This window comes from Gallus gallus, chromosome 20 (assembly GCF_016699485.2).
Source record: "Gallus gallus isolate bGalGal1 chromosome 20, bGalGal1.mat.broiler.GRCg7b, whole genome shotgun sequence".
NCBI lineage: Eukaryota > Metazoa > Chordata > Aves > Galliformes > Phasianidae > Gallus > Gallus gallus.
The window spans coordinates 3,710,947-3,733,420 of NC_052551.1; the positions used below are offsets into that span (position 1 = coordinate 3,710,947).

The following is a 22,474-nucleotide window of genomic DNA, read 5'->3' on the forward strand; positions in this document are numbered from 1 at the left end:
GTATGCAGGGCAGGATGCTGCCTGAAAACAACAATTCCATTAACTTGGATTCCCATCTCAATTCCTTTGGATTTCCAGTCACGCCCTGGATCTGCAGACTGCCATCAACACCTGCTCTCCTGCAGTGCCTGGTGCTCCAGAAACCCCAGGCTGCCCGTTGTGAGGCCAGGGATGCGCAGCTTTCCCAGAGCCAGGCATTTTACATTGTTTGTAGTCTGCATTTTGGAGTCATTACTCAGTGGTACAAGAGTGCGTGCACGCGTGTTGGGGGGGGGGGGGGGGGGGGGGGAATAATTGTGCCATTAATGATTGCTATTTTGATTACAGGATGCAATTGTCACTGCGGTTGGAAGCCAATCAACGCGTTGTGAGTGGGAGCCCGCTGGTACTTTCCAATGGTCCTTGATTAAAAAGGAAGCTCTTGGCTATCTTCAAGCAGCAGGAGAGGAAACAGCACGGAGAAGGTGAGGCAAGTGCCAGACTCTCTCTCCTGATGGATCACAGCTCATTTTCACCCCTGTTTAGTCACCCAATCTGCTTTTTTTCTCTACTTGGAGGCCTCCTTTACCCTTTGCTTCCTACTGGTCAGTGTCTAGAATAGCTTCTGCTCTTCAGTGATGAAATCCAAGTGATCAGCCCTGTGCTCTGCTGTATTTTCCTGCAAATTAAATAGCTGTGTGCCTTCACAGTGCGCCTGCAGGTTATGCAGGCTGTTGCTGACCTCTTCACACACTCCATCTCTTTGCAGTTGCAGAAGTGTACAACTGGAATCCAGAGCAAAGCAACTGACAAGGTACAGGCGTCTTGTTCAGTAGAGCAATAGGGCATTTTAATTAAAAAGTGACAGCTGAAGATGAAAATATATAATTTTTCTCCCCAGATTTCAGATGTGTGGATTTTCAGATAGTGGAATTCCTTCTAGGAAATTTCCAAGCATCACATATGTCTCTTTATTTATTTTTTTTTCCTTAAGAATGGAAGTCAGACTGTGTTCTAGTAACAGTGCAGAAGTATATTTCTATGTTTAATAACTTTGGTCTGTCTCAAGGTATAGGAAACTCATGAAGGAAAAAGAAAATCTTGAGTTCTTCCTGGGGTTTCACACTGCAGAAAACATTTTCTGATTGATGCTGTTGGGATGTTTGGGATGTTGCCCTTTGCAATCCAAAGTGAACACCAGATAGGCTTATGGGGATGCAGGGTAAAGCTTAAAGCTTTACTCAGCTCTCCCCTTTAAGTGGATATATGGAGTAGTATTATCTGTATTGTAGAAATCACTGTTATTTCTAACGTACATTTGTAGATCAACACTGATATCTTGCTCCTAATAATTCCTAGCAGAGAGGTTGGCTCTCACCCCAGCCCACAGTGAGGATTTCAATTATCTGGTGGGAAACACATGGCCTCTGGTACCTGGAGTGCTCTTGTCTGGCTTGAGAGTTATCTGATCTTCTGTTTTGCTACGGTTAAATGAAAGTAGAGATGTATTTGGAATTTAAAGGTGTATGTTCCTACACAAGCTGTGTTAGCCATTAATATGGAATTGAATCTGCTGCATAAAAAGGTCCCTGTCAGACCATAGCCTTGTGCTGCAGTGTGCTTGCTACATGATATTCAGTCCCAGAAAAAAAACAACAGAATGTAAACAAGCTCTAACAGTCACTCAAGCTAACTACAAGCATCTGTGTCCTATGCTTTTAGAATCATTCCCACAGCTGCGAAGGGGTCTAAAAACCTTATTACGGTCTTTTCCCCTTATAAATCCTGCTAATGCATCCTTTTTAGCTTATTAAAAGTGGGGTAAGGCTGAAAGGTAAACACTCAGATGCAATTGTCATAGCAGAAATAATAATAATAAAAAAAAATCCAACTTGAAAGATCTCTTAATATCAGAAATAATTACACGTCTCCTGTATCAGGTCTCAGGCTGTTTTCTATACCCTTTCATTACCCAACCAACATGACAAAGCAACTCACACACTCCTAAATAACTCCGGAAGAAAGAAAAGCCTCTTATGGGATGAAGTGGATAGCTAGCATGCATAACGATGGTATCTTTGTTCATTAATCCTGTACAAGTGGCGGCCATCAGGTAGTTGGTTTCAGCAGATACCAGACAATTTGAAACTCTGAAGACCTGGCCTGAGTTTTATGAGTTTGGCTGTACTGAGGGGGTGGCAGGCAGGAAGACATCATGTGACTGCGTACAGATTCAGTGCAAGGACTAACCCAACCTCAGAGAATGTCAAGTGCTTCTTGTCTTTGGTATCTGAGCAGCTGATTCTGATCTGCAATTAATGGCTGAGAAAGAGAGCATGTCACTGCTTCACTGGTAGTTATCTTATGTGGATGATCTATTCTGGGAATTGAAGCCCAAACCCAAATGCTGCAGAATGGAGCCTCTTTGGCTTCAGAGGTCTCTGAGTAGGGGAAAGATGTTTTCTAGATGCCTCTCAAAGCCCAGCACCATTCCATAAATTCCTAATGCTCTTACAGGATCAGGAAAGGGTACAGCTAATACTGAAATAGGTAGGGCACGTCAGGCTCATGGCTATATTGCATGGACTCTCTTTCATCATCTTTTCTTTAGCCCCCTGCCTCTCCTATGGGCAACCTTCCCTAGTCTCCAGGTTTGACCTTACCACAGCGTCGTTCTTTCAGCTAAGAGCAGCTATCTAGCTCACACCAACAGCACTACCAAAATGAAGATAGATATATAGATAGTCAGATAGGCAATCTTATTAAAGTAGCGTTCTTAACCGTTCTTTGCAGCCAGCCTTAGGCTAACAGGGAAGGAATCTACAAGAAATCAGGTAATTTTTAATTGATTTTTTTCCCAGTTTCTGGATTTCAGTACTTTCTAAACTTGATGTGTAGTGTATGTAGTGATGATATGCAATAACAACTTATCTCAAGGAATCTTCTTTCAGTGTGTTCTTGGTTTCAGCCCCCAAAGTATCCTGTGACAATGAGTGCCTTCATTATTTCATTTGTGCTAAACTTTTTTGTTTGTTTTGACCCTTTGCCAACACGTTTCATTAAGTACTTCCCTGATGTCATGTTTTAAGGAACTGTAAATAATCACTGCTTGTTCACCTTCTCCACATAGTTGATGATTTTACAGGTTTACCTTTTACCCTTCTTCATCCACCCCAGCTGGATAATCCTGGTCTATTTCACCTAGAATACCAAATTTCTAGAACCTATTAAGTCATAATTCCCTGCCAAAAAATTTCTTCTACCATTTTTATCATGCAGTGTCATGGGAGCCTTTTATACTTCTTTGAAATGAACTTCAGTTTTAGTTATTGTAAATCTTTTTCTGTCATCAGCAGGTTGCCTTATTATTGTTCTTCCCCAGTTTGAGGTTACGTAGCACTGCTGAATAAAACAAACCCCAGCAGACATCACTTTAAGACCTCGTTGGTGTCCAGTGAAAGCCATCCTTACCCTTTGTTTCTTACTGTATTGTCAGTCATTAATCCACAAACGGAGCAGTTCTCCTATGCCAGGGTGGTCTCGATTCTTTAAGACCCCCTGGTGAGCAACTTCAATGAAATCTTTTTTGAAATCCAGCTACACTACATTGACAAGTCCTTTCTATGTACAAGGGCATAAACATTCTCAAAGAACTCCAGTAGATTTCTGATCACAACTTGACTCAACAAAAGCTATGTTGACTCATTCCATTTATTCACACACCTACTTATTCTTTTCTATATTATCTTTCCATAAATTTTCCAGTACAGACAATTATTTCCTTACTAAATGAGAAAGAATGGAAGAGGAGAGTCACCATCCTTTACATTTAAGATGAGTGATGTTCTCAGGAAAGCACATCTCGAATTAACACGCTCTGTTTTTCTGTTTGCCATTCCTGTCTTTCAAGGACCAGGAAGTAGAAGGAGCAGCCAGGACTTTGGTACAAGCAGAAATACAGGCAGCAATACAGTCACTTACGCTGGCATCGTGGAGATAGAGGTAGGGGAAAAGATGTTTTGAAGAGTAGGATGAAATTTCACGGCCAACTGACTTGGATCTTTGTGGGCTGAAATCCTTTTGAAGATGCTCTGTATGGTGGTTTGGTGGAGGAGATAGTAGTAAAAAGATAGTGAAGTCAAATTTCCTCTGATGTGAAAATGCTTTTCTAACTTTTAATTTTTTCTTTAACATTTAACTTTTCTGTTGGAGGATATTTATTTCCTGGGTTTAGTTTGCCACCTGCAGACAAAGTGTAAACGAGAGAGCTTTAGCACATAGCCATATGTGATGGGTATTTATAGGTGACACATGTTTTGCAAGGAGAATGGTTATTGAACTTGAATTTTATTTTTAACATTGTACCCAGAAATCCAACCTAACAATGAACACTGAGAGCCTGAGCTTCTGTAACTGTAGCTGAGCAAACCTGTAATGCTCTAACAGGACAGGAGGAAGCTTTCCTCTGTTGCAAAATGTAGATCTGACTGTTCTCCATTCCTGCAGCAGTAAATATTCTCGGGTAGAGCATGTCAGATTGTTTACTTCAGTTATGTAAAAGGATGTACACAAGCAACAACTCTCTGACAGCCCACAGACCTTCACCCAAAAGCAGTATCTGCGGCAACACCGGTGTTGCAGAAGTAATAATAAATCACAAGCTCAGACTGATCATCTGGAGTGGGTTCCTTTTAAGCTACAGCCTGTCCTGCTGCTATTAAAGTCAGTGACCATTCCGTGCCCTGTCTTTTTGTCACTGATGCAGAAAATGGACTTTCTCAGCCTTCAGAGGCAACCTGGTACCCACACTACTAGGCACATGTTCAGAACTGTAAAACTGCGTTTCACTCAGCCTGGATGGCTGATACACTGCCCCGAAAATGAGGGCTGTGCAATGCTGGCAGCAAGTGCTGCTACAGCACCTTCTGCAACAGGCTCCTCTAGCAAAAAAAAGTTCATTTGGAAAGGACAAAGAATACCAAATCAAGCAACCTGCAGCACCCAGATGCTCCATTTGTAGGAAAAAATATATATTTTTTTTAACTTGGATATTAATGCCCTATTACAATTAAACTCATGTAAGTGGCTACACTTGGAGCACAACCACAGAATTATTGCATGACTGAAGATACCTGGAATTTATCATCAAACAGAGGCAGTGTTTCTCCCTGTCACATATGAACATGCTTTGCCTGCATAAAGGGAAACGTTAGGCACGATTGTGATGGGAAAGATTGTAAAAGAATGGTGAGGGGGAAAAAAAGGAAGGAAAGGCATGCACTTGTTTATAGGTGGTGTCAGGAAAAGAAATAACCTCCACAACAGCGCCTGGGCCTACAGGGCTGTGGGGGTGGCACTTTCCACCTGCACGGAATTTACTGGAAACATAAAAATCCAACAAGGAGAAATGTATCATTTGTGCTGATAGTGAACTATGGAGATTCTGCTGGGGAAATTACCTCCCATCACTCATTTCCTCCTCATGCAGGATTACCTCTACTCTTCCCATGCAGAAGGGCCAGTTACTCAGGGTCTGTACCCGCATGGCCATGTTATGCTCTTGGATTACCATAGGCAGATGGTGTCCAGCCTCAGGTAAGGTTTGGCCTCAGGTTCATTTCATCTACTGTGCAGAAGGATATGATTTTGAGGTAGACTCAAAGAGGACCATTAAAATATCCCAAATGGTAATAGTTAGTCATTAAGAGTGTTTCTGAATGTGTTCACAGCTCCTCTTTAGACTTATTTCACATTACACTAAGGGTTTGTTAGATTATTTTCCTGGGTGGTAGCTTTTTGTATTTTCCCAGGAAGCTGCTGCTTTGATCATTTTCTCAGATAAGCCACTAGGTTAAATGGTCACTGGCTCTTCTTCATGCTGGCAATTTTGATGTTAGTCAGAAAGATGTGGATTACCGATGAGAGACAGAGCGATGGTAACACTGCCCCACAGCTGTCCTGTCCCAGCCTGACTTCCAGCATTATTGAAAGGAGCCTGAGCACAAACGAGCGGTGCTGCTCTGCCCTGTGCCTCCCAGCAAAGGCTGCAATCCAGCTCTGCTTTCCATTCTTTTTTTCTGTCTTTGAAGACAAAGGGAAAGTAAGGGCGAAAGAGGAAAGCAGACAGCCACCAGAAAAGAAATCTTACATTAATGCAGAAAAGAGAAAAATCTTTTATCTGGAGAGATGAATATGTGGCTGTATAAATTCCTTCTTGCACTACACTTGCAGGCTCAGTCAGTGGGAAAACAGCAGTAAAACTCCCTCTCCCATGTCCTCTCACTTCAGTTTCCATTCTGCTTGCTGGCTTTTGTTTGTCATGGTCATTCATGAATTGCCCCATGAATTCCCGAGGCTCCACAGTGAGAACCTTCCTGACTCATGCAGTAAGAAGGGCATTGGTCTTTTTTCTTGGGTGACAAGCAAGAAGATGTAAACAAATGATCTCAAGTTCCACCAGTAGAGGTTTAGATTGGATATCAGGCACTAAGGAACATGACTCAGTGATGTGACTCAGTAGGCGCTCAGTAGTTGGTGCTTGGTCTTGGAAGTATTTTCCAACCTAGATGATTCTGTCATTTGAGAGCACTCTTGAACCAGCTCTTGAAAAAGATGGTCCTTCAGCAGCATGCCCTTCTTGTCTTTGTTTCAAGAAGCTTTGACCAAATGACAGGATTTGTATTTAGGGAAGCAGCTTGGCCCTGCGACTGCTATGAAGCAGGAAGAAAGGGCTTGTCCTCTGTGAGGCTACACCACAAAGGCAGCGTTGGGCAGCTCCAGCACAAATGATGCTCAGCTGTCAGCACAGAATGTGGTGAAGAGAGCAAACAGAGGTGATTCTTCATGCATAGCAAGAACCAGATATATATTTTTGTGACTCAGAGGCTGCTATGATTGGGCTGAGGATTTTTTGGGCCCTGGTATTATCTTGAAAGGGTATGTATGCATAGGAGCATAGAATGATAGAAGCTTTAAGGTTGGAAAAGATGTATAAGATCATCTAGTTCAACCCCAACCCATCCCCACCAAGCCCACTAACCGTGTACCTCCATCATTCTTGAACAACTCCAGGGGTTGTAACTGCTTTGCCTCCCTGGGCAGCCTATGCCAATGCCTCCCCATCACTCTTTCAGAGAAGAAATTTTTCCTACTTAGACATGAACTTAAGTATAATTTTATTATCTTTCTATGTATTTCCACAACTTGTTGTGGGGAGAAATAAGAATATGGTTAGAAATGTTTTTTAATTGAAAAATGGGATGTTTCTCATTGCTGCTATCTCCTGCCATCCCTCCCATTAGCCAAAGACTCAAACAGAAATTGACTGTCAGGGCAATAGATTGTTTTTCTTCCCTTCAGCACACTATTTTCTATTTAATTCTCTCTCCAGTATTTGTAATTTATTTTGGACATTTCTTCATCTTCCATTCCTAGCCTGAAAATGCTAAAAGTTTTAACAGTAGCCCTGGAGGAGGAGAGCTTTGTGATGCAGATGAGATTCCGGCATCTAAGCTGCACTGAGTTCCTGGTGATGCAGGTTTCCCTGGGGGAGCTGCGTGCAGCTGTACAGCCTGCAGGGGTTCCTAGGCTGGTGAGGGGACAGTGTGGAGACACCGTGGGGACATGTGCATCTCATGCAACATGTTGCTCATGAGCACGGGTGCTCGGCGCGCCTTTACGTCCCTGCACCTCCATTTAACCTCAGTAAAATCAAACCAAGGCCTCTTCTGTCCTCTTCTGTGTTTGTCCTCCATCTCCAATCTGCAGTTCTGTGGTGAACAGACACCGTCATACTGGGATAGATCTGCGTCTGTGCGCGTGAGTGTGTGTGTTTAACAAATTAAGTTAAAAACAATCTTTATCGCTTCATTTAACTAAAGCATTTTTCCAGACAAGTTCCTCTGCTCGAATGTTCCTTCTAATTATCATTTTCCCTTTACAATATGTTGTGTCATGCTGCTTGGGAGAAAGCTCATAGTGAGAGCGAGCGCTGGGGCTGCACAGGAAATATGTCCTGGCTATTAGGAAGTTCAGTGAAGCACTGACTTTTATAGCACTGTGTAGGGATGGGTGAAACAGTCCAGAAAAAAATGCCCCCAGCTGAGCAGCAATGCGGGGCTTAAAAATATCGCTTTCCCTATGCTTTTTTAAGGTTTCTCCATCAGTTGCAAGATGATTTTTTCTCCCTTTAAGTGTTTTTATCCGAACCGATTGGTGGCAAAAGCGGAGGCTGCGTTTGCTCCGAGCTGCAGCCCCCGTCGGGCTGTGCTCTGTGCTCTGAGCACACGGATCTGCCCCAGGCTGTGCCTTGCTCAGAGGGAATGGAGTCACATTCATTTGTTTTTATCCCAATTCCATGAGCTGTTTGCAGCTGTTAATTTAACAGTTTAGTGCTTCCATCTTCCATGGGCAGGAGCGATTGCTTCAGTGCCTCAGACATCGAAACTTCATTTCCAATAACAGGACTTGGAGGACTGGGAGAAGGCAGCAAAATGCTTCTGCTCTGGTGATCAGCGACGATGTGGTGGCCGCAGATGTCAGCTGAGAGTTGTTTTATAAAATGAATCTCTGTAAGCTGCTGCTCTACGGGGATGGAACAAGAACAGAAGAGCCGTGAATTCAAGGCCACCTTGGGATGATTTTTCTAGGACATGGAGTCTCTGCAGTGCCAAGGGACATCCATTAGCCCAAACAGCTAAAGCATTCCATCTAGAGTCTCTGCTTTAATGTAGGCTGGTACATGTCTCGAAACGCATAAGAATTCAGGACTTTTATCTGTAGGAATGCATCAAGCTGAACTTGATGCTATTGCCTCAGCAGTAGTTACATGGAACTGAGGAAAGAGGGAAGCTGCTATGTGTCATCTACTTATGGAAGAAAACATCCTTTGATTTCACATCTTCTGAAGGAGTGATAACCTTTAAAATCATGAAGCTACATTCAGAAGTTCTTACCCTAAGACTGCGTGTGAGCTAGTACCACTGAAATCAATGGGAGTCCTTTCAGTGTTTCAAAATCAGCTTTTATTCAAAATCAGGAATTTTTCCCCCTCTTCCTTTAAGGAAAAAAAAGACCCAAGTTTTTTGTTTTCCAACCCATGTGTTAACTTGTCAGATCAGTTGTCAGGCTGAGGTAGAAGCTGAAAGCTTAATCATTGTGCTTCTTATTTTTTATTTAGAATTGTATTTATTTACTCTTTGTTTCGTCGAGTCTGTTATCTTAGCAAGAGGAATTCATCTTCCAGCAGGGTTAGAAACTTCTCTTCTAATGTCAAATTTGCCATTGCAAACACCTACACTTACCATGAGTTCTCCCTTACTGCACATCTGCTGTGCTGCTCTGTCACCCTCTGTCTCTATTTTGAATTCTAGTAGCACTAAAAAAAAAAAAAAGAAAGAAAAAAGAAAAGACTTTATCCAAGATTTCAGTGTTAATTGTGACATTGTATTTTGCTTCAATGCTAAGCCGTTCTATGGAACATAAACAATATTGCATGCAGTGAATCATTGTCAGCATCAGCAATCAAAGAACAGGAGCTGCTGGAAAGATTGCCATTTGTGTTGGACACCATTCAAGGTCGTCCACACAGCACTAGAAGTCTTGCTATCCTTTCTGTTCTAGGGCACTTCACAGGGCATTTGTACCATACAACTTCAGGTATCTCATTTATTCAATTAATTTGGGTCCCTGATCTCCTCTAGTTCCCTTTAAAATCTATGGGTAGCAGGGAGAGCTCCTCTACGGTGTGACTTAGAGCAGCTAAATTAGGCTCCTGTTTGAAATGCTGCTTCGTAGCAGACTGAGTTTCTCCTTTAATTACAGAGAAAGTGAAATTAGACTAGTTAGTCATCTAAAAATGGGCAGTGTGAATTCCTGCTTTCATATACTTACCTCTTGCATCTAAATGAGAAGAGACTTCAGTCAAGTCCTCCTTCCATAATATATGCCACCTTCCTCTGCAGCTCGCTACGCCAGGCACAAGCATGAGAGGATCCAAGACTTTCAGAAGTAACTTTGTTGTTCCCACTCAATGCCCACGCTTAATACAGAGCTGGAAGTCCTGAATTTTCACCAGTTCAACCAGTTCAGTTCTAGTCCTGCACTCCACTGGAAAGTGCCAGTACAGCCCACCTCTGCGTTCTGTTGGAGCTCAACAAGCACCCCACGAACCACAGCTCCTGGTTTTATCCAAGGTTTCTGTGCTTGTGTATATATGATGATTTCAAGGCTATTCATGAAGGAGCTTGAATGCCCTTCTCAGAGTCACTGGAATATAGTTTTGTCCTCTTGGACGTTGCTGCCAGGGTTGTTTAGGATCTCAGTGGTAAAAATGTTTTCTTCCTCTGATGTACCTGGTATATCTCCGTGCTTTCACTACTGGCATTATTTATTGTCAATGATTTCCACTTCTATAATTCTCCTTTGAATGGTCATTTGCTTTGCTGGCCAACATTTAAGACGTGAGATCAGTGATTTTTCTCATGGCCCATAAAACAAGAAAAACCTGCACTAATGCCGTTTTTTACTTTATTTCTTCCTGGTGGAAATCCATATCTGGAAAAGGTGGGTAGGCTCAGAATTCATTGGCAGGCACTGGGGAACTTACATAGTATGAAATCAAACTGTAAAATATTTTTATTAGTAGGTGTGCACATTTTCAAAGATTCCTTGTGATCAGCAGAGTCTTCCAGGTTAGGTAAATAATCCCAAAATGTACAAATAAAGTAATTTTATGGGTATTTTAGGTTGCCTGGTTAGACAGCTACAGTTATTATATGAGCTGTTACACCCAATGGGAATTTTTCTATGACTTTATTGATTTAGCTTATCTTGCAGCACTGGAGTATTTATAATGTTTTGCAGATACTCAGATGCAGCGGAATTCAAGCATGAAACTAAACAGCTTCTCAGATATTATCTATTCAGCCATCTGCTTGACAGACAATGGATAACCTTCCAGATTCATGGAGCTGCATCTGCCTTTTAATCCAGGTAAGCAGTATGTAGTGAGTGTGGGCTTTCTGAAGTGGGGCACCTCGAGGTCAAAGGAGCATCCACACTCATGGTAAAAAGTGCAGTTTACAAAATATTCCTAGAAAGGGAATTCAAATCACAGCCTTTTGCATTGTAAACCAGTTTTTAAGGCAGGCTTGTCCAACCCGTGGCCTGCTGGCTGCGTGCAGCCCAGCACAGCTCACAGTGCAGCAAAGTTTTAATGAAAATATTAGATATTAAAACCTTTTGTTACTTATGTATTAACTATAGTATATATTTTATGAGGGTTGCCCTGAAAATAATGCCTCCTGTTTAATTAATTTGACCCACAACATCAGAGGTGGATGTTGGTGGGGTGACAGTAGAGGCTGAACCTTCCCATCAGTATTTCATTCCATTTTGCTGCCATGTGACAGAGGGTCAGTCTGACAGAATGGTGTCTGACAATGAAGTGTGGATGAAGCAAAGGGGAGAACTGAATTCCTCCTTGTGGAAAAAATGTCACCCATTGGCATTCATTGGCTCTTGCTGAATGTTTATGGAGACCAAACAGTAGATGTGAACACAGCAAGTCATTGAATGTTGCTTTTCAGCTGGGGCAACAGTGAGTCACCTCTGCTGGTGCAGATTTTTATGAGTACAATGTGCAGGCTCCTGTTCACATCCAGCAAAAATGCACAGCAAATGGTGGTGATGATGTTTTGCAGCTGAGAATTTGCACTATCAAATAATGTTATTGTGCTCTTTGCAACAGTGGTAGTCTCCATGGAAATAAACAGGAGGCATTACTTTTGGAGCAACCCATGTATATGTGGCCCAGAACCATTCCTCTTCACTCAATACAGCTCAGACAAGCCAAAAGGTTGGATAGCCATGCTCTAAGGCTTCTGCTCATCCAGAAGAGACTGCAGGGACTTCAAGTGATCTTCGCCTCCTGCTGAACCAGAGTGAGTACTGAGCATCCTCAGGAAGCTGCTCAATGGTGACCTGCTAAGAGACAGTTGTGTACTGAGGTTATCCAGCAAATAATCTAAATAGTGTATGAGTACAACAAAATCACCATCTGCCCATGGATAGTTGGAGAGCACAAGAAGAGACCAAAGTCACAGAGCAGATGATTCATCCAGCTCTGCTGGGATTTCTGAACGGGACCTGCTAGTGACAGGCTTTGATCTAGAGCATCTGATCTTTTGTTTCTATGAATGCTAAATTCACCCAGATGTACGTTAGCAGATTGCAAAGAATTAAAACTGTGCTCTTAAGCTAACCAGTGTATTCACATACATTCAGGTTATTGGTGAGAATTTTTGATTTATGGACTGTAGAAAAAATACATTCTAATATCAGTGCCATTTGCTATTCTGTTGTTTCAAACTGTACCTGGTGCAGGAATGGCAAAAGACAGATATGCCAACTTGGCAATTGTAAATTTAAGCAACCGATTTCTTAAGTGTTAAAATGTAGTTCCTTGATGGAAAAAATAAAAATAAAAATAAAAAAAACCCAAGGTGACACACAGTGTGCCTTCAACATTTCTCATGCAGATAAGAGCAGCTACATCAGTGCTAGGAGTAGGAAAGCAAAGTAGGACTGATGTCAGTGAGTATGGATGCTTTCACTATTGAGGCGTGCCCTGGAGACTGTAAATTGAGTTAAACAGCTTTGGGCAGATTGAGCGATAGGCATATGCTAACAAGTATAGATGAAATACTGTAAAACCAAGTGTTTGGGTGCCGTTTAATAGTCAGTGTAAAGACAGGTCTGCACATTCTGCCTTTGTGCCAGTGTCAGAATTCATTTGCTGGGTGGGATGGTCCCCATCCCCTTTCCAGGACTGATTTTGACTTCATGATTTATTCGGGTGGTGAAATTGTGTGTTTTACTTTGTCTGCAGATTAGTTTTGACCCAAAGCCTGGAAACATCAATAGAATAAAAGCATCCTAGTTTGAGTGAATTTTGAATTGAAGCTCATAAGTAATTTCACTCAAACGACCAGACTTTGTGAGTACGCCCATGATTCAATTCCGTCCAAGCCTGGGTTTGGCATCAAGTGATGAGACTCCTGAAAAGAACATTCTGAGTGCTTTTAATGCATCTTTTGGTATTATAATCTGAGCTGTACATTTTCAAGGCATTTTCTCTGGGTCCAGCTTGCAGTTTTGATTATTCTTATGCAAGAATAGTGACTCTCATATCAATCAGAAGACTGCAGAAGCTGTGCTTTGGGGAAAAATTCAGAACTTTCCCTGCTAAGGCAAACCAAAAATACATTTGATAGTAATGGACTGTAATCAGAAGTGCTGTGTCTACCAGAAACCAGTCTTAAAATTATTTTGACTTGAAATATCTTCTCTCAGTAGGTAAAAAGGGAAAAGGTTATATTCTGATATCATCAGGAGCAATATTGGGCAACTTAGGACCTCCTATATTTGGCCTATGACTGTAAGTAACCATTATTTGTATCACTGCTATCATATAATCCATGTTTGTGTGTCTGCTCTACCGTTGTCATTGCAAAGTAAAAATGAAATAATGGTTTAATAACTGTCTTCTGTTATGGAGACCATATTATATTACTTACAGATTATGCTCATAATATTTTGCCTAAGACAAAAATAAGATGACTGTTCAAAAGCAGCGTCAGAGTGTCAAAGATCTTCACATTTAGAGAAATGTTCTAATTTGGGGCAGCACAGACTGGGAATTCTTGGAAAAATAACAGACTAAATAAGATACGTTGTCAGATTACCAGAAAATAAGGATGCATTCCTGTACTTGGAAAAAAGGAGGCTGCTTTCTTGATGTTAATATTAAAGAGTATGGGAAAAGCTCTAGCACTGATTTTTTTTTCCCCCTCATAACTTATTCAAATTCATCACAATATGGTGATAAATGGAAAGGTAAAAATCCATTTGGGCAGCCAGGTGATCAACTTTAATGGCTGTTTCATTTGATTATTAGTTCCAGCATTTAAACAAAAAGAAATGTTTTTGCTTTGTCTGTTGTCTCCTCTAATGGTAGCAGTGGTTCGTTTTGGTTTGGTTTGTTTTTTCTTTTGTTGAATAGTGAGAAGAGGTTTCAAAGGTTGCATTTTACATTAAAAACAAAGATTTTTCATTTGTTTATCTAATCTTCTGTTCACTTCCTTTCATTGCCACGAATTGGAAGGTGACAAATGACTTCGTGAAGGGATGAGAAAAAGCTTCCACAGTGACATTTAAATTGGAACCAAAGTTTGATGGCGTGCAGATGATTTAAATACATGTCACCAATGCAAAGCTATAACGGCGGATTTTAAAAGTGCTTTTGCTTTCTTTATTGCCATTTTAACATGCATCTGGAGAGTGCTGTGATCCAATGGAGCCATTGTAAATAAGCTGCAATAGTTGTCTTTCCAAGCTTTTCCTTTACTTGCATTCCTCAGGTGAGCTGTGTTGTGGGGGCTATAAATAATGATTATAAACTTAATGCTTACTATGCAGACAGAATCAGCAGTGATAAAGTCACCTGGCAGTAAGCACTCCTGACCTGTTTCTAGGTTTACTATTCAGCAGAGGGTCCCAGCATGTCAAATTCCTGCAATTCAGAACTCCTCACCAATAGCCAGCAAACACATTCATCCTTTCTCTAAACATATGAAGGAGGCAGAGCCGGGATCAGCATCACTGGGAACAGGGAAATCATCTTCTGCAGTCAGCGTGTGCCTGATACACATGTTTAATACGTGCCCTTTGTAGTTTGCAGGAAGATCTCCATCCTCCTCCAACAAGAAGTACACTGCCATCCCTCCTAAATCCAGGTGTGTGCTTCCAGTATCCTCTCTTTTTATGTGTAGGAGTCAGCTGGGATTAAATTCAAACCAATAAATACCACTGACAATTGGGAAAATGTGGGGCTTTACCTGATTGTGGTAGCTGTGCTCTTTGGTGTATTGGTGAAACAGAGCTGCTTTGTTTGGGGGTGCAACTGTTGGTGCAATGATTCACTAGCTTCATAGCCAAAATCCAACTGTGTCTTGCAGTGTGGGAGAAGGCCTCCAAGTCCGGGGTTATTGATGTTTAATTGGCATAAGGAAGCCCAGTTTCCTTTGTACTGTTTTACAAACTGGAAGACTTTGATTTCAGCAGATTCTCAGACCCCATTAAATAAACTCTATTAAATAAAGGCAAACCTAATGATTAAAATCTTTCAGTGCCATTCATGAGCTGAGACATTTTAACAGTGAAAGATCTGCATAATTCCCATGAAACAACTGATGTATAGATATCTGATATGGTGGTAAAGGAATAGCTTAATGCTTTTTTTATATTTAGCTTCTTCCCTTTAGGGAAATGGGAGATGAAAGGGGAACTGGCAATTGTGTACCACAAGAAACATATCTGCAATCCATGAAGCAACTTACTTGCTTTCTATCCCATGCTGCCCTGCTTACGTTGCATTACATGACCTCTTCTTGATGTATATACAAGTCTGGAAAGAAAAAAATCTACAAAATCTTTTTGTGGTTAACTTTGCTGCTTGCATATGTCACAGTCTCATCTTTGCATCTTGCTGCCCTTCTTTTCTCCTCACCTGATGCTGAGTCATCAAACAGCTCATTATCTCAGTGCCTGGATGAACAGTGATGGTTCCTGATGGTTCCAGCACACCAGAAAGGCATCAGCTTCTTTGTGGAGCGAGTATTCCTTCTTTTGTCTTGACAGTAGAATACTTTTTTGTCTAGACACGCATATGTATGTACTGAAGCTGAAACTTTCCTCTCATTAGCTGTATTCACATCTCTTTTACCTCTGTGCTCAGTGTAAGAAAGCTTGTAAGCCACAAAATTATCTCTGTTTTAATTTTCCTTTACCTGTATCATTCCTGAATGCAGTCATTGTTTGGGTTTTTTTTGTGCTTCTTATACTCAGTTAGCTCAATCTGCACTCCAAAACAGACCTTTCAAGTCTTTGCTGTTCCTCTGTCTAGTTATTATATTTCACAGCCCTTTTGTTCTCCTATTCCCTCACTTTCATCATTCTTGCTGTTAGACCCCCAGTCGTGCTGCCCCTTCTTTGTACATCCCTCTCCTTGTCATCAGGCAGCCTTTTCTCTCTTCCATCAGATTCAGCTTCCACGCATTCCCTCCAGCCATCCTTTCCATCTCTTTCCCTTTACCCAGGATTCCTCACCCCATCCAACACTCAACTGTTATCTACATTCTGCTTTGGCTCATCTGTCTTTGCTGGAGGCTCTGCTGGGCACAGGCTCAATCTTATTTCAGGTTATTAATGGGGCTGGGAACCCCTGGTGGGAGGCTGAATTCCACATTTCCAGCACTGCCTTGCAGAAGTACAGTATCACTGCTTGAAGGCTGAGTCTTCTCCCCACCACAATGAATTCAGACACGTGTCATGGATACTGAGCCCTGGGGAAAACAGCACACCATAGCACACACTTGAGCATGGAAGGTCTGTGGCTGTCCTTTCACAAGAGAGAGATTTATTGTGGAGATGGTTCCACTATTACATCACTGAGCCAACTGGAGCCAGCCATGGAAATCTGGGCCAAGGCTGAAGCGAAATGTGCCAGAACAGCGTGGGAAAGGAGCATTGAATCTCTGGCCATCTGGGCACATGGATGGCGGGGGATGCAGCTCAGCCAGGGCCGAGCAGAGCAGTGGGTGTGCAGCTGCTTGGTGGGGCAGCACTGTGGGAGGAGTGCAGAGTGGGACCTGGGGGGACAGAGATGGCTGCTGGAAGGAAGAGCCGTTCTGTAGAGCTGCTGCTCTGCTGCCTCTCTGCTCAGGGACCTCCGTGGGGAGTCAGCAAAGAGGGGCTGAGCAGCATGATGGTGCCAGTCACCACTGTTGCTGGGTTGGTGCCTCAGTGCCCTGGCTCGCTCGCTGCCTTAGCCCACCCTGGGGACTCAGAGGGAACAGAAAGAACCCGAGCAGGTGAGAGAGAAGTTACAGAGGTGCTCAGTTGCCTTGAATTCCCCCTGGAGCATCCCGGCCTGCTGCTAGACATCTGAGTATCACAGAAGACCCAAGCATATAACACAGTGAAGGACGGTTTGGGGACGATTGCAAAGCACTCAGGAGAAGGATTCATGGAGCCGAGGACCAGGTAGGACTATTATCATCATCTAGTCTGACTTCCTGCATAATACAGCTCCAGAGACTTCAGCTAATAATTTCTGCATCAAGCCCATAACTTTTCTTTGAGTTATAGCATCAGTTTTCAAGAGACATCCAGTCTTGATTTAGAGAGGATAAACTTTGGGTTCTTTTTATCTGCCTTCCAGTGTCTGAGCCTTGGGGGTGCGCTCACATCTGCTTCTGAGCAAACATAAAGGCTCACTAGAGGCTTATCACAAAAACTAAATTAAATTAAAGCTGAATTTTTCACAGTGATTGTTCATCCGTGACTTGGGGCTCTGAATTGTACACCCCCAAAATGTGAATCCTTTTGATAACAGTACAATTTATCGATCAGATTAATGGCTTCACAAGGCAACCTCTTTCCTGAAGATTTCCATCCCAGGGGAGCTGAGCTGACAGGCACCACAGCGGTGCTTCATGTGCCCATCCAAGGTGGGCTTTGGTCAGCTCTCGCTCCAAAGCATCCAGAGCCACAAATTAAAATGGCATAAATGGGACTGAATAAAACAGAGGTTAATAGATGCTGATGTGGGAGTAACTGGGGCTGTCAGGGAGCGATTAAGCTGCCGAATAATCTTCCACCTGGAGCTGTCAGGCCAGTGTCTAATGTTTCATTCAAAGAAGAAGCTCTACATTCCTGATGAGCAAATGACAGAGAAGATTTCAATTAGAACTGCTCTGCGCCTCAAATCCTGACATATCCTGATGGTTTACTTTCAGTCCTCCCGCTGTTCTCCAGGGGACACCAACCCATTAATAACACATTTTAAGATGCAGATCAGGGGCACTCCTGCAGTTGATTAGCAGGTAGCCATCAGTGGGAAGGAGAGTGCACCTTTCTTGAGCTGAGAATTGGCTTCATTACAGGTAGTTGGATGGGACAGGAAAGGAGGCTGAAACTAATAATTTGTGGGAGCTGCTCCTGTGATTACATCCCTGGTGAGGACAGCAGGCATTGCACAAGGAGGAACCTGCAGTGCTATTGATGCTCCAGTAGCTCCAACCTGCAGTACGAGTTCCCTTTGCTTTCCATATAGCTCAGAGGGAAATCAGAATAGTTCACCAACTCAACTTGCATTTAGTGCAGAGTGCCCTGAGTGGGAGGGGGGGGTAAGGAAAACTATTTAGGTAAAGGCAAAACATTTTGCTTGACAAGTTTTTTTGGTTTGAATTTAACATGAATTAAGAAATGGTTGAGTGCCACGAAAACAAAATGAAAGCTCTCATTTTGGGTCAAATGGGATGTTGCAGTTGATTGAGGGTGAATTTTCGCTCCTTTGCTATCATTATAGTGGAAAAAATGTTTCAGGTCAACACAGATCAGCTCTGGTTTATTTTCCAAATGAACTAAAAAATCCATTACGCTCACAGCTGTACCTGCAATATCTCTGCTACTCCGCTCCTGAGGTCCCCTATGGAGCTGTCAGCAAAACGCAAGATAGAAAACAGATTAAATTGCTTTTTTGTTTTGTTTTGTTTGTTCCTTGATCTCGTAGAGGCAACTGTGAGCCACACCTCACAGCAGAGCTGAACCTCCCTCTGGATCCCATTTATGAGTTTCAGAAATATGGCGCTTACAGACACCTCTAAAAGTGACAAGGATTGTTCCTCACGCCTGTGTCTTTTAATGTAAAATAGCACTAGAGGAGAACTGGCTTCATCCCCATCACTGTGGAGAAACCAACCAGCCCAGGTGTGTCCACAGGGCACCAGGGACTGGACTTTCATGCTGGGACATGTAGGGTTTCAAATCATGCTTTGGTGGGACAGGCTTGTGTTAGAAAAGACCATTGGTGTGCTTTCGAGGTGGCTGGGTTTGAGGAGAGCAACTTTTGATACAACTGATCAGGAAGACATGAATGTCACGAGCCCCAGATGTGGGGGGAGTCTCTTATGGGCTGGGGGTGTTGATTCCATTGGAGAGCAGCTGTCGGTGTAAACAGGTGATTTAGGATAGTAATTCAATTCAAATAAGCCACTGCATCAGAGAGAGATCTCATACTTACTCGTCTCCCCCTGCATTTCAGACGCTCTTCTATATCTTCCTGCTCTCCCTTGTGTATACTTGGGATATTTCAGGCTGCAGAAAAGTCAGAGAGCACTTTGCCAATTTGCACCGTATGAAGTCATGTTTCCTCATGCTAATATGTAGCAACAGGCCACTATATCTGCTGCAAGGCACTGCTAGCACTGTGCTCTGCAACAACACAGCCTTCTGCTGCTCAGTCCCTCTGCTGCTGGCCAGGTGCCCCAGGACTCTGCAGCAGTGACGATGACTGATTGTCCCATGAAGTCACAGCAAGTTGGGTGAAAATAATGTCTCCACTCTGTTAAACTTGAGAAAAATGGTTCTCAAGCTGCTTCACTTCTCAGGGAGCAGCCCGGTGTGTCTCTATTGTGTTCCACTCGCCTCAGTGCAAATTGATGGGAAAGTGGGTGGAAAACGCTGCCAGGTGTGAGCCTGCAGATGAAGCCAGTTGGGGTTTACAGGGAGGATGTGAAAACAACTTTTTTTCCCTCCCCTTTGGGCTGTGACAGCTCAGCCTGGCTGAGAACAGCCTTATTTACATCCATCTCTCTTTTCAGCACCCCTCGGTTCATCCTCATTTCCACTCCCTGCATGCAATAAATCTCAGCGGAGAGAAGTCAGCTCATGTTCGGGGCTTTGCTTTCCTCCCGTTTGCACTCTGCAAAGGGACACACAGGCAGCAACACCTCTGAGCTGGCTCTAAACCTCGGGAAATGTTGTCAGGAGGGAGCATCATTTTCTGACTCACTCTTTCCTCTTCGCTGGGCTCCACAGGCTCCAGCGGGGATTTATTGCCTTGCTCTCTCCGTTATCCACTGGGCTTTACTTTAATGAGTGCTCGGAGGGCCATTCTGCATTACTGTGCTGTGCAAAGGGGCACAACCTCAGTTTGGGATTTAAGACCAGAACTCCCCGCTGCAAGGCTTGTCCCTCCCATAATGTCGACTCTGTGGATAGCACTTACTTATAAAAACCCACAAGGAAAGTTAATGTATGATTTTGCTAGCTTGCAACAGTGCTGTGCATGTAGGACCAAAGCTATTCTATGAGTTTTCAAGTTATGTCAGGTTGGATTCATCAGCAGAGAGTAAAATTTGGAGCGAGTGTGCTCTGGAGTTTGTCTTGCACCTGCTGAGCCTAATCAAGTTATACAGCATGGGACAGAGATTTCCATTTGATCTACTTATCCAGAGCACAGAAAGAGGGAAGAAGTGGTCCAGGGTTTGGCTGACGTCTTGTAAATGCCTTTTGTCTACATCAGCATTTGAATGACAATAAATATAAAATAATTCTTGTGATAATTGCTAGGTTCTGGTATTTTTAGAAAACTATTTGTAGAAGCAGAGACAGAGCTGAGAACTTCTTTCCCATAGGCTCCTTGAGACTAGGAAACAGCAGTAGGAAATGCACTGTAAGCTTTTTCTCCCCTGCCTCTCCTCTCACGTCTGCTCCTGGTACCTTTGCTTTGACCTTGGTGAGGGCTCCCACATTTTCAGTTTCTTGGGTCTATGATGCCTCCTGTCCTGCTTTTCTCATCTAGGGCTGCCTCTGCCCTATTGAGCTATGAGCTCTCAGAACGAAATCCACCATTCTACCCTTGATGTGTGATGCATGTCCAAAGCCAGATGCATGGATGGAAATGAATAGTGCCTTGGCCATGAGAACACTGTTTTTTGAGGTACCCTGCTGTGTGTTTTCCCAAGGTGTGCTCGCCTTCTGGAGAGTGAACATATTTCCAGAATCTTCATTGCATACTCACGCAATGGTCATCAAATGGTGTCTGCTGCCTTCCCCGTGCTGCTGCTCCTGTACCTGTCTTTGATGAAAGGTCTCCACTCCTTCTGCAGGGAGAGGCTGTGGCTGAGAATGGACCCTGTAGGGCCAACGCATGTCCACCACATCTCTGCTCGGGTTCATGGGGCAATTTGCAAATCTTACTTCTGTCCACTAGCATAGGAGAGAGGAAGGGACCATGGAGGCTGGGCTGACAGTCACCCAGTAAAGCCAGGGCTGGCTGCTGCAGCCTGGCTCCCCTGCAGTGCTGCACGAGGGGTCCCTGGGCAGTAGTGTCCTACAGATAGATTGTCAGGGGCAAAAGCATCCCTTCCTGCAAAGAAGATGTCATTGATTTTTTGAATTTGCAGCTCCCTCACACACCCCACGGATGGGCTCAGCCCTGGGGACGTTCTCATAACTCTGGGGAGGGGGTGAAGAGCTCGCAGGGGTTGTGCCTACCGTCTGTGCCTGTGAGCAATGGCTGAGCTGTACCTGGGAGAGGAGCAGCTCATTAGGCATTAGGAGGGTTTGCTGCATCCCTGTCACTCTGCTTTGCTTTCTTTTTATGTGCGTGTCAGCAGCAGAAAAGCAGGATTTATGGCCACTGCACAGAGTTCCCAATGCCTGCCCATGCAGAGGACGCGTGCAATACAACACAAAGCATCAGCTTAACAGAAGTTGTTCCGCAGGCTCTAAGTGATGAAACTTCACTAAACGGAGCATCTTTTTAATAAACTTGAGAATAAAGTGTGAGCAAGAAAGGAAGGAGAGGTGGGGGCAGGAGGGAAGGAGCAGAGGCAGCGAGCTCCTGGCATCATTAGCTGGCGGGCTCTCTTTGACATGCAGGTCTCCGCCAATGTGCTTGTTGAAAGTTTAGTGGTGGAGACAGCACACCTAATGGGATCTCGGGGGAGGCATCCTCTCACCCATGGATAACAGGCTGCAAGACAAAGCTGTCGGCTTGCTCTGATTTACTGCTCTCTTGCAGCGGGGAGATAAAAGTTCACACTTCTTGTAGCAGAGCAGGCAATGGGACTTCTTATGGCAACACTACGTCAGAAACAAAAAATCTGTGAGTGACTTCAACCCAGCAGGACAGGGAGGGAGAGAAATGTGAGAACCCGGTGCTTTACATTCGAAACGTGCCTACTGCATCGAACTGATTTACTGGGGACAGCCTCCTATAAATCCTTGGCTCAGTGCCTGCAGGAATGCCTTCCGAGTCAGGCTCATTGCAGGAAAATCCTCCAAAAAAAGAAGGAATCCCATCTATGAATATTTATTTATTAGCAGATTTCCAAGTGACAGGTTTAGAGATGGTTTTTACCCTCAATAGGACGCGGCAACGTGAGTGTTGAGATGAGATTTTGCAGACTTCAGTTTTATGTCCTGCTTTGTATTTCCCGTGCAGCCTCAGCCCAATCAGCCTCTCCTTTCTCCTCTCCCCTCCCCATCACACAGCCATCACAGCAGTTCGCAGCTGGCCGTGCTCTGGCAGAGTTGTTCATTAGAGCCTGAGGGACAAATAGGAACGACAGTCACGGAGACAACA

General features: G+C 43.5%; 1 long non-coding RNA gene across 4 annotated transcripts in view; it reads left to right on the top strand.

Moving 5' to 3' along the window:
* The first annotated feature begins 290 nt into the window (after positions 1–290).
* LOC769590 overlaps positions 291–22,474 on the top strand; it is a 28,655-nt gene continuing 6,471 nt past the window's right edge. For 3 of the 4 annotated variants that reach the window (XR_005841221.1, XR_006931893.1, XR_005841223.1), the window contains exons 1-5: positions 291–464; positions 10,843–10,971; positions 11,729–11,921; positions 13,333–13,417; positions 14,713–14,774. This is a non-coding gene — a long non-coding RNA (uncharacterized LOC769590). Of the gene's footprint in view, positions 465–3,889; positions 3,982–10,842; positions 10,972–11,728; positions 11,922–13,332; positions 13,418–14,712; positions 14,775–22,474 lie in introns of all 4 variants that reach the window. The other variant, XR_005841222.1, reaches the window with a different exon arrangement.